General features: G+C 53.7%; 1 long non-coding RNA gene across 6 annotated transcripts; it reads left to right on the top strand.

The window, feature by feature from the left end:
• The first annotated feature begins 177 nt into the window (after nt 1-177).
• LOC308642716 lies at nt 178-7,631 on the top strand. Of its 6 annotated transcripts, none has more exons than XR_014020615.1 (4): nt 178-585; nt 3,141-3,304; nt 4,495-4,747; nt 6,456-7,631. It is a non-coding gene; the product is annotated as an uncharacterized lncRNA (long non-coding RNA). The 6 variants fall into 6 exon arrangements; XR_014020616.1 differs by having other exon boundaries at nt 178-675; nt 4,495-4,740; XR_014020617.1 differs by having other exon boundaries at nt 178-675.
• The last annotated feature ends 3,733 nt before the right edge of the window (nt 7,632-11,364 follow it).

Here is an 11,364-nt window from a genome sequence, read left to right as displayed (position 1 = left end):
GGGGGTGGACTCCCTGGACTCAAGACTGTGCTCTCTGGAGCCAAACCCTTGGTTCTAGAAGGCTCGGGGAAGTGGCTGCTAGAAGATCCAATTCTTCATATTCACTGGGCATCACTGGACCTACTAAGAGCTGTGTCTGGGGAGGCCCTACTACGTGAATGAATGGGGCATTGGAAGTGTCCACGTTAAAATCTTACAAACTCATGAGCGTTTTGAAGAGCTTATAAGCTCTCCTAGAAGAGCCAGAGGAGAGACAGAAAGAGACTGAGAGAGAGACAGAGACCGCAGTGTGTGGTCTGGGCACACCTGTATTTGCTGACCAGCTAGGTGACTTCCAGAGAGGAGGTGGGGCTCTGACTCACTTCATGGACTCATACAGTTATTGACGGGCAGGACTTCACAGGGTCTGGAGATAACTGAGGGAAACTCTGTCCTTGTTCCATTCAGTGATTCAACAGATATATGTTGAGCATCTGCTATGGATTAAGCTCTGGGAATTCAGCACCCCCTGAGTTGGAGCCTACAGCACAGTAAAGGGAAAGTCAAGAAATCCAAGGTCCCAAGCACAAAGTGATATCCTTCCAGGTGGGTCAGTGCTAAGATTCAGGCAAATGAAGAGGGGGATAGTGATCTGGTGAGGAGATCTTCATTGTCCCCGGAGTGTCAGCCCAGAAGGTACAGTGGGTCCAGGAGGGTTGGCTCCATGCTGTGAATGTGGGAAGGGCCCTTAGTGAGGCGGGGTGAGGAGGAAGGATGTTAGTGGTAGGGGGTCTTGGTAGGCAGAAGAATGCTCCCTTCTGAGGTGTCCATTTTCTATATCTTTGGAATTTGTGAATGTTTTATTACATCGAAAGAGGAAATTACAGTTGCTAAATCAGTTGGCTTAAGGCTATTAATATTTGAGATAGGGTCTCACTGTGTTATCCAGGTTGGTCTTGAACTTCTGGGCTCAAGTGATCTCCCTACTTCAGCCTCCAGGGTAGCTGGGACGACAGGCATGTGTCACCATGGCCAGCTCAGTTGACTTTAAGATAGGTCATCCTGAATTATTTGGGTGGGCCCAGTGTAATAACGGGGACCCTTAAAAATAGAAGAGGAGACAGAAGGGGAGAGTCAAAGAAAGAGACATTGTTCTAGAAAAAGGGCCAGAGGATGCCTTGCAGCTGTCTTTGAAGATGGAGGAAGAGGCCAGAAGCCAAGGAATTTGTGTAAGGAAATAGATTCCCTCCGAGAACCCCCAGAAGGAACATGGCCCTGCTGACACTGATCTTAACCCAGTGCAACCTGCGTTGAACTTCTGACCCACAGAATGTAAGATAATTAATTCATGCTGTTTTAAGCTTCCACGTTTGTGTTAATTTGTTCCAGCAGAAGTGGAAAACGAATACAGGAAGTTTCAGGTTTTAATCTCGAGCCTGCTCAGCTCCTCCCTCAGCTCCCCAGGGAGGATGGGTGAGGGGCGTTCTGCCAGGACTAGCCTGGTGGCTTGGAGGAAACAGGCTGAAAAGTTCAGGAAGAGGGAAGGATGACTCAAGGTCCAGTTGTGGCATAGGTGGGTGCTGTGGTTTGAACGTGTCCCCCCCCACAAAAGAGTGTTTTGGAAACTTAAAGCATTGTTGGGAGGTGTTTGTGTCATGTGGATTTCACCCCTTTGAGTGGATCAGTGCTCATTATAAAAGGGCTTGGGGCTGCAAGTTCAATCTGTCTCCCTCTCCCTTTCTTGTATTTCTTCTTTCCATCATGGGAAGACATAGTTTGAAGACCCTCACTGTGCTTTTGGACATTCCAGACTCCGGAACCATGAGCCAAATAAATCTCTATTTATTTATAAGCTACCTGACCTGTGGCATTGTGTTATAGTAGCAGAGTATGGACTAAGAGGCTGTGTGTGTTAAAGGCTGTGCCTTTCCCCCTTTTTGCCACCTGGGTGTTGCCAGGCACTTCTCCCCTCAGGCCCACCAATGCCCTTACCGATTGCCTTTTGTCCCTGAATCCTGCCTGGTGAGTGATCAGAGCTTGAATGATCATCCCCTTGTAAAAGAGAAACTGAGGTTTGGCAGGAGACTGAGACAGGAGAATCACAAGTTCAAGCCCACCTCAGCAACTTAGCGAGGCCCCAAGCAACTCAGTGAGATCCTATTTCTACATAAAATGTAAAAGGGGCTGGAGATGTGGCTTAGTGATTAAGCGCCTCTGAGTTCAATCTCCACCACTAAAAATATTTCAAAAAGAGAAACTCTTTTGGGATTACTACAATGATTTGCATGGCCTGAAAGGGGCAGAACATGAGGGTCCTGAACCCCTTCCCTCAGGCTTCTCAGAATCGTTTTCTCTGCCCTCCCAGTGGATCCTGGGAGGGGAGGGGTGGCTCAGTACACTGAGCTCTGGCCTTTGAGCCACCAACCAGGTTCTGAGCTAGCTCTGCTGATGACTTGCTCTGAGGTCTCCAGTAAAGAACTTTCACTTTCTGAGTGTCCTTGCTTGTGAAACAGGGGAAGAGCATCAGGCCACATGTGTCCCACACAGGGGATCACATGTGATTTATTAATGGGAATACACAGGCCCGCAGGCAGCGAAGTTTTGTGAAACGTTACAATAGCTTTTGCGGGCAGCTGTCCTTGCCGACTGACCAGGCAACTCTAATGATAAAGCCACCTGAACCTGTAGGGGCCCAGCTGAGCCAAAGCCCCCACCCCTGCACGGTGCCCCCAGAAGTCCTCCATCGGGGCTGGGGGGTGGGGATGGTCAGGAGCTGCATTCAGAGCAGGTGTTGACACAGACAATTCCAGGGATGGAGGATGGAGAAGGCTCCAGCTCTTGGTCAGAGCCGCCAATAATCAGGAACCAACCTAGAGCTCTTTGCAAGGGTTTTGAAGAGGGTGGGTTTGGGGGTCCTGGTGCAGAAGTCCATAGCCACAGAGCCCCTGAGCCTGGCTCAAGCCCCTGCTCTCCTCCTCCAGCCTGGCTACCAGGCCAGGGCTCCAAGCCAGGACTGGAGCTGCCGTCTGCACACCCCTGTGGGACAAGCTTCTTCTCCGGCGCTGGTACCCCTTGCTGCTTGGACTACTCCTGCCAACACCCGACCCTGGATTCTGCCCTGTGCAAGAAGAGAGCAGGACACTTCCTTTTCCTATTCACAGATGAGGCTGTCCCTTGGCTGGGGACCCCAGAGTCCCTGAGGAGGTTCTGCTGAATGGATGAGATCTTTGTGTATACACCCAGCATTGCTGCAGGGACCTGCAATTAAGCATTTCTAAAATGGGACTCCAGTTACTAAAACCGGCTTTTCCACACAGCTTCTCAGGTATGTGTAGGGATGTGTGTGTGTGTGTGTGTGTCTGTCTGTCTGTCTGTCTGTCCTGCATTTCTGACCCAGAAGACACAGAGGCAAGTGCCAACCCAAGCCTGGACCCTGTGCCTGGGTCTGAGGACTCAGTTGGGGCCTGGATTGTCCTGCCGGAGGAGCTTCTGGACTCTCTGGTGGCCAAGAGGGCACTTGGGAGGGGCAAGGCAGCCCATGGTAGAGAGACACTGGAATGGCGAATGCAACTTCCTTTTCCTTTGCCTGGAGCCTCCCATACCCTGGAACAGTCCCAGCAGCCCCATAGCCCCTCCCCCACTATCACCCCCCCTCCCCACACACAGAGGGGGCTGATTCAACCCTTCCTTCCTGGCTCCTTCTTCCTGGAACTCGCTAAGGGCCCTTGGTCCAGAATCAGACGTCCCCTCCCCCAAGGGTGGCCAGCATGAAGAGACCAGAGCGGAAGTCCTCTCTCCTCGGGCTCCATCACCTGGGGACCAGCACCCTGAGGGAGACCTGGCAGCAGAGAGTCTCAAGGGAAGGGTGGAGTCCTCTTGGACGTGTATCTAGGGGAGGTGCTGAGGAGAAACGAAGCCTCAGGAGATGCCTAGCCCCTTGAGCAGGCCCACAGGTCAGCCAAGAGCTGGAAGGGAGCTCCACCTACCTATGGGTGTCGCCAACATCCCAGCTGAGTGCAGCCTGCGGGGCCCGTGTCCTGAGCCCCCAGTTCTGCGCTGGGGTTTGCCTTGATTGTTTCTCATTTCCTCCCCCCACAGGATGCCTGCCCGTCGCAGCTCTTCCCTCCTGCTCTTCACCCCCTTCAGAGAAACTGGACCCAGCAGAGGCTGGGACTGGAGATGACCGGGCACTCCGCCTTAGCCCAGCCCGCTCCCTGGGCCTTGGGCCCCTCTTTGGGAGTTGCGTGGTGGCAGGGCCTTGTCGGAGGAACTTTTCTTTATGCCTGAAGTTTGGCTTCTGGCCCAGTGACATGGGGGTTTCCAGAATGGTGACAGCTCTGTCCTAGCAGGGACAGGCCCAGGCACTTCCTCCCAGAGCCTCTGGGAACGTCAGCCCCACGGCTGTCATTGGGCGTAGGGAACAGTTGTGGAGTCAGCAGAGGCCGTCTTCAATGCTTCCCACGCCTTCAGGGACACCATGTCATTAATCTCAAAACCCATCTTCTCCTTGCCTAGGGCTGAGCTGGAGAAGAAGACACAGGTGGCCAAGCTGGGCCCAGCCCTCAGAGAACAGCTAACCCCTCAGGAAACAAATAACCAACTCCAAGACAGCAGGAGGTGTGCCGTGGCCAGGGCCTGTGGTAGAGGCAGCTCTGAATCACCCTGGCTCAGGTGGAGAACCCAAGAGAACAGCCATGAGAAGGATTTGTCCTGCCAAGGGACGGAAGCAGCAGGGACAGTCAGAAGGGCCTCGAGGAGAAGGTGACAAGTGAGCAGGGTGTTGACAGGTGAAAGGGAGTTTGCTGGGCCGAGAAAGGGAAGGACACTGGAGCTGCCATCTGTGTCCACTGCAGGTGGAGCAGGAGGAGTCCTGGTGAAGGCAAAGGCACTGGGTGATCAGGAGGCAAGAGAGGTCCAGCGGGCCTGTCCTGGGGGTCAGTCCAGGGGGTGGAGGGTGCGCACTGTCTTCCCTGCCCGGCATCTGTCCCTTTATTCTGGCGTCGTCCAAAATACAGTCTTACAGAGTCTCCAGCAATACAGTGCCTACCCTGAGCTCTAAAAGTGGGTTTGAAGCTTGTTCTTAGCCACACTGGGCCGTTCCTAGGCTCAGGGATGGGCGTGTAACACCAATGGGCATCAGCCTGGGGACTTGCTGGGAGTCAGGGTTACGGATGCCAAGATACCAGCCCCCAAAGGCTGCTGGTCATTTTTACCACCCTGAGGGAAGAGCCTGCTGGAGAACAAACAGAGCCAAGCAGAGCCAGAGACTGAATCTCAGTGATGTTGCTTGTAAGCTCCTGGATCCGGTCATGCCTGAAACAGTTTCCATTGCATAAACCAACAAATTCCAGTTCTGCTTAACTTAGTTGGGGTTGGTTTCTGTTACTGGCCACTGAGAGGTAAAATCCTACTACAGAATAACTGAAGGGAGGTGATAGCTCCTGAGAGTTTCTGACTGCCTCGGGAAGCATATCGAGGGCCTGTGGTCTGATATGACTAGCAGTTTTTCCATTTGAATTACTTTTTGGATAAGGACATGATTTCGTGTGGTTCAAAATTCAGAAAATTCAAGAGGCAAAATCTTATCTCTGTCACCCACTTCCCCTCCCGGAGGCAATTGATGTGACCAGTTTCTTGTACCCCTGCTAGAGTTGTTCTTTAAGTTCAACCAAAGCCTCGCCCATCTTTTTGTCACAAATAGCCAATATGTAGACAAGTACAGCCCCAAAGTCCTGTAGGCCCTCATGGGAGCCAGGGGAGGGCTGAACCCCTTGTTGGGGGCCTCCACTATCCATACTGGTCTTCACTTTGCTTTTTTTTTTTCCTCAGTTAATATTATATTTTGGTTTGAATATGCTTTGTTTCCTCAGCAAACTCAGTTGAAGTTTAATCCCCATTGTGAGCCAGTGTGGTGGTGCACGATAATCCCATCAGCTCAGGAGGCCCAAGCAGGAGGATCGAGAGTTCAAAACCAGCCTCAGCAACTTAGCGAGGCCCTAAGCAACTCAGCAAGATCCTATTTCTAAATAGAATGCAAAAAAGGGCTGGGGTCGGTGGTTAAGCAGGTTCAATCCCTAGTACCCAAAATAAATAAGTAAGTAAATAAATAAATAAACAAATAGATCCCCATTGTGAGGCACTGAGAGAGTAGAAATTTAATCTGACCATAAATGGAGATAAGTCTTTGTGGGGTGATTAGGATTAAAGTCATGGGGTGGGCCCTTCCCCATGATTGGATTCTAGTGGCTGGTGATCCAGGCTCAGGGGTGCTACTCCCAGCTACTTGGGAGGCTGAGGCATGAGGATTCCCAAGTTCGAGGCTAGCCTGGGCAACTTTGCAAGACTGTTTCTCAACATAAAAATATAAAGAGGAGTTGGGGATGTGGCTCAGGGTAGAGATCCCCTGGTTCAATCCCCACTGCCACCTCCCCCACTGCACACACTCTCTGTCTCTTGTCATTTCATACCCCATGCAGCATGGAGACTCTGCCAGCAAAAGGCCATCACCAAGATGTGGCCCTTCCACCTTGGACATCCGGTCCTGTGAGCCAAATTAAACCTCTTTTCTGAGGACATGGAGGTGGACACCTGTAATCCCAGCCGGATGTGGCTCACTGGTAAAGCACCTCCAAGATCAATTCCTGGTACAAAAACAAAACCTCTGTTCTTTATTGCCTCCCAGTCTACGGTATTGTATGAAGAGCAACAGAAACGGAACTGGTGCCTCTGCACCAGGATGAGGAGTGTGTTCTCCAGGTCACATTTTTACAGCTATATGGTTTTCCAGCTCAGGAGTAGACTGTGAGCCACGGAGGCACGTCTGGGGGGCGGGGGGGGGGTAGCAAGTCATGCTGTCAGTGCTGTTCCTCACGTGCCTGAGAGACTTCTAGCAAGATGTAAGGGAGGCCCTGTACCGCTGTGCAGGCCTGTAATCCCAGCAGCTCAGGAGGCTGAGGCTGGAGGATCACAAGTTCAAAGCCAGCCTTAGCAATTGAGCAAAGCCCTAAGCAACTTAGTGAGACCCTGTTTCAAGACAAAATATAAAAAGGGCTGGGAATGTGGCTTGGTGGTTAAGTGCCCCTGGGCTCAATCCCTGATATCAAAAAAAAAAAAAAAAAGGGTGAACATGACAAATCCTCCCCACCCCTAAGCCTGAGCCTCTGCACCCCTTCCCAAAGGCCTCTTCTGCTGCCAGAAGTGTCCTAGGGAGCTGACCACTCAAAGGGGCCTTGGAGTCCTTGAGTGGACAGGGCCTTGTGAAGAGCCTTCCAGGAATCGGGAGCAACCCTCGGTCTTCCTACGTTCCCTGCTCTGTGCTGGGAGAGCAGGTGAGCAGGGCTCAGCGCTAACGGAGGGGCAGGACGAAGACCCTCACCCAGTGTCTCCCACACTCCTGCTGGGGGAAGCTGCTTCCTCTGAAGGGCTGGGGGCTGCCCCTGCCCGCTGGCCTCTCCCTCCCTACTCCTCCCAGTGAGGCTGCTGACTCAGCCTCCGAGGCTTGGTTCTCTTTCTCAGCATGAAATGCTTTCGACCCCAGGAGGATGTGGCAATGATAAGAGCAGGCAGAGGAGAACCCGGGTTGCCAGGGAGCAGGGTCAGCAGGGTCAGAGGGCAGCAGCTGTCCCTGAGACCTTTAAGAGGCCCCAGGTCTAGGCAGCTGCAGGCCCTCAGCTGTCAGGAGGGCTCTGGGTGGGTGGGGAGTAGCCTGCAGCCCAGGAGGAGGAGGAGGAAGAAGAGGAGGAGGAGGAGGAGGAGGAGGAGGAGGAGGAAGAGAAGGAGGAGGAGGAGGAGGAGGAGGAGGAGGAAGAGAAGGAGGAGGAGGAGGAGGAGGAGGAGGAGGAAGAGAAGGAGGAGGAGGAGGAAGAGAAGGAGGAGGAGGAGGAAGAGAAGGAGGAGGAGGAGGAGGAGGAAGAGAAGGAGGAGGAGGAGGAAGAGAAGGAGGAGGAGGAGGAGGAGGAGGAAGAGAAGGAGGAGGAGGAGGAGGAGGAAGAGAAGGAGGAGGAGGAGGAAGAGAAGGAGGAGGAGGAGGAGGAGGAAGAGAAGGAGGAGGAGGAGGAAGAGAAGGAGGAGGAGGAGGAAGAGAAGGAGGAGGAGGAGGAAGAGAAGGAGGAGGAGGAGGAGGAAGAGAAGGAGGAGGAGGAGGAGGAGGAAGAGAAGGAGGAGGAGGAGGAAGAGAAGGAGGAGGAGGAGGAGGAGGAGGAAGAGAAGGAGGAGGAGGAGGAGGAGGAGGAGGGGAAGGGGTCTGGGAGAGGGGATCTAGAGCTGGTTGTTGGTCCACCCTGGACTGAGGGTGGCCCAGCCTAGGCCCCTGGGCATTTCCAGGGCACACCTAGAGGGAGCAGCCATAGCCCTGGCTACTCAGGAACAGAGAACACAGAGTGACGGGGGTGGGGGTGGGTGACAGAGAGGCCCAAATTCCTGAAACGCAGTCTGCTGAGCCCACCATGGATGGATGTCCAGGAGCATCCTCTTGTCTGCCCACTAGAATCTTGTCACCCTTCTCCTCTCCCAAGCCAGTCCCGCCCTTTGCCCTGTTGTTAAGGAAAAGTGTCATCCAAGGTTCCCTCCACAGCAGTGTCTGGCCCATGGCCCCTGCACCAGCTCCCAACTCCTCCTTCAGCAGCTCTGCATCTCTGGGAGCCCCGCGGTCCCCCTCTCCGTGCCTGCGTCTCTCCAGGGCGGCTCCCGGCTCCAGCGGCCCTCTTGGGTGCTGCCCTTCATCCATCCTCCCAACACACCGGGCGCCTCCCGCAGCCCGTCCGCCTCACCTCCCTCCTGCATGTGCTCCTGGCGCTGGGGCCGGTACCTGGGACCCCTCTAAGTCCGTCCTTGTTGGGTGGCCATGTTCACAGCATGGCAGGGTGAGAAGACAGAGGGTTTGGAGTTTGAATCCAGCCCGTGGCTTCCGGAGGCAGTGACTCCCAGCCTCTGGCAGGTTGGGTGGGAGGGCTATGGGGATGTCACATGTCAGGACGTGGTTGCTGCCCTCCTTCTGATCTGAGCTGCTTTTTATCTGTCTGTTCCTTGACAGTCCTCGCAGTCCTCCTCCCCTAGTTCAGGCCCTCATCCTATTGGTTGCAAGTGACAGAAAATTCAAACTAGGTTAAGTGGGAAAAAAAAAGAGAAAGAAGAAGAAAAAAGAAAGGGTGAGGGGCATTTGTGGTTCACGGTTGGGATGGAGACGAGCTTCCGTGCAGTTCAGACACCAGAAGCCGGTGCTGCCCTCGCTGTTCACTCCTGGCACCTGGATGTCCTGTGTTTCTCCTTGTGGTGGTGAAGGGGCTGTAGCAACTCCGCCCTTGCAGCCGTGTCTTCCCCATCAGCCCTAGAAGAAGGCTTACCTTTGGAACACCTTAGTTCCCACCCATCCCTGACCGGTCACTGAAGCCAGGAGATGCAATGCAGTGTTAGGTTTAGGCAAAGGAAGAGCGTGGAGGAAAGGTGGTCACCCTGCAGGGAATCTGGGGTGCTGTTTCCGTAGGAATGGAGAGTGGCTGCTAGGTGACTGTCTTCTGATAGTTCATAAAATGGTCTCTAGGCTCCCCCTGCTCCATCGCGGGGGAGCACTGCCAGTCTTCTGGTGCAGGTTATATATTATCCACCTCAGTCCTCAGAAGCCTCAGGAGACCCCTGGGATGGCAGAATCCAGTCCAAACTCCTTTGCCATGCATTCTAGACACTATTGTTCAGCTAAAAAAAAAAAATGTTTCAGGCCCTTTGCTTCTCTTCTGTCTCTTCTTTTTCCCCCTCCTTCATTCACTCCTGTCCCTTTTCCTGTCCTCTATAAATCTACAGCACTCCCACACTGCATTTCCTTAGAACATACCCAAGAGAACTGAAAACAGGTGTTCACCCAAAAACATATACAGAGGTGTCTGATAGTCACAACAGCCAGCAAGTGGAACAACCTCAGGGTCTGTCCATGGATGAATGAAAGAGTGAATGAAATACAGTTTGGCCAACAGTAAAATATCATACAGCCCTGAAAAATGAAAAAAAGTACTGTCACATGTTACTTCAAGAATGGACCTTGAATATATGCTAAATGAAAGAAATCAGACAGAAAGGACCCTGTTTGAGTGATTCCATTTAGATTAAATGCCTGGTGTAGGTGAATGGATAAAGAAAGTAGATCAGTAGTTGCCAGGGCCTGGGGTAAGGGGAGTGAGGAGTGACTGCTATTGGGTATGGGTTTCTTCTTGGAGTGGCAAAAACTTTCCTGAAGAATGTAGTAGAGATATTTGCACAACATTGTGGATAAAACGGAAGTGTACGGTTCTTGTTGTACCTCAATAAAATACCTTTAACTCTCAAACCTCCCTCCCCCCAGTCAGTCAAGTTTTGTGCCAAGTTTGAGGCTCCCGGTTGGGAAGGAGGCCACATGTGCCCAGGCAGGACTGGCTGTCAGGTGGCTCCGTTGTGAACCAGGCCAAGGGTCAGGCAGAAGAAACAAAGAAGTAAGGAATCAGCCCAAATAGCCACCCCAGCGCCAGAGGCAGCTGAGCAGGGCTGGTGACCCTTAGGTCAAGGGAAAGAAGACAGCAGGCTGAGTGGCGCACAAGGCTGGGCAGGATGAAGAGGTCCGAGGACTGTGTCCCAGCCTGGCTGGCCCACCCACCCAGAGCGCCCTTCGGGTGAATTCTCCAGCCTTGTTCCTGGCACCCAGTTCCCACACACAGGAGCTGGGGGGGGGGGGGCTTTAGTTCCTTGCCAGAGCCGGGGCCTGACTCCTGAGGGCTGCCCAGGCTCCCTGTGGGAGCGAGGAGGAGACCCCGGGTGGAATGCCAGACATTGCTCTTCAGAGCTCTCTACCTTGTCCTGGGCTCGTGTGCCAAGGGCCTGGGGCATGAGCAGACACGGAGAGATGCCACCAAGGAGGGGTGGAGGCACAGGGGACCCAGTCAGCCTCCACCCCGCACCACCGATGCCTCCCTCCCAGAGCCTCTGTTCCAAGATTGTGTGCCCACCGCAGGATGGCATGAGCCCTGGGGATGACAGATGCTGCAAGAAACTGGGCACAGCTGGGGTCTAGGGACAGTCAGCTGGCAGACACCTGGCACTGACTTCCTGATGAAAGCAAAAAGGATTGTCTGGTGGCGGAGAGGCCGGAGAGACACATCTGCCGGGCCTGCCTGCTTCTGGGCCATGTCCTGCCTTCTTTCTGTTGAATCTTACTTGCCTGCTCGGCCCTCCAGGATGGTTTCCAACAGTCACACGACCTGTCTCCAGGCAACGGCTCCCAGCTCTCATTCATGCCTGCGACAGGGAGTTCCAGCTTTCTCTCTCCGTGGCCTCTGGCCCCTCCCTGCCCTGGCCTCCCTCTTTGCCAGCGCCTCAATCCTACCCAGCCTCTGACTCCCCCTGAGTCTGGAAGGAGTTGGGGTG

The sequence above is a fragment of the Spermophilus citellus genome (genome assembly GCF_964194105.1).
Source record: "Spermophilus citellus genome assembly, chromosome: 2".
Taxonomy (NCBI): Eukaryota; Metazoa; Chordata; class Mammalia; order Rodentia; family Sciuridae; genus Spermophilus; species Spermophilus citellus.
Note: the sequence above shows the minus strand (reverse complement) of the source record. Positions and strands in the feature narration are given on the sequence as shown.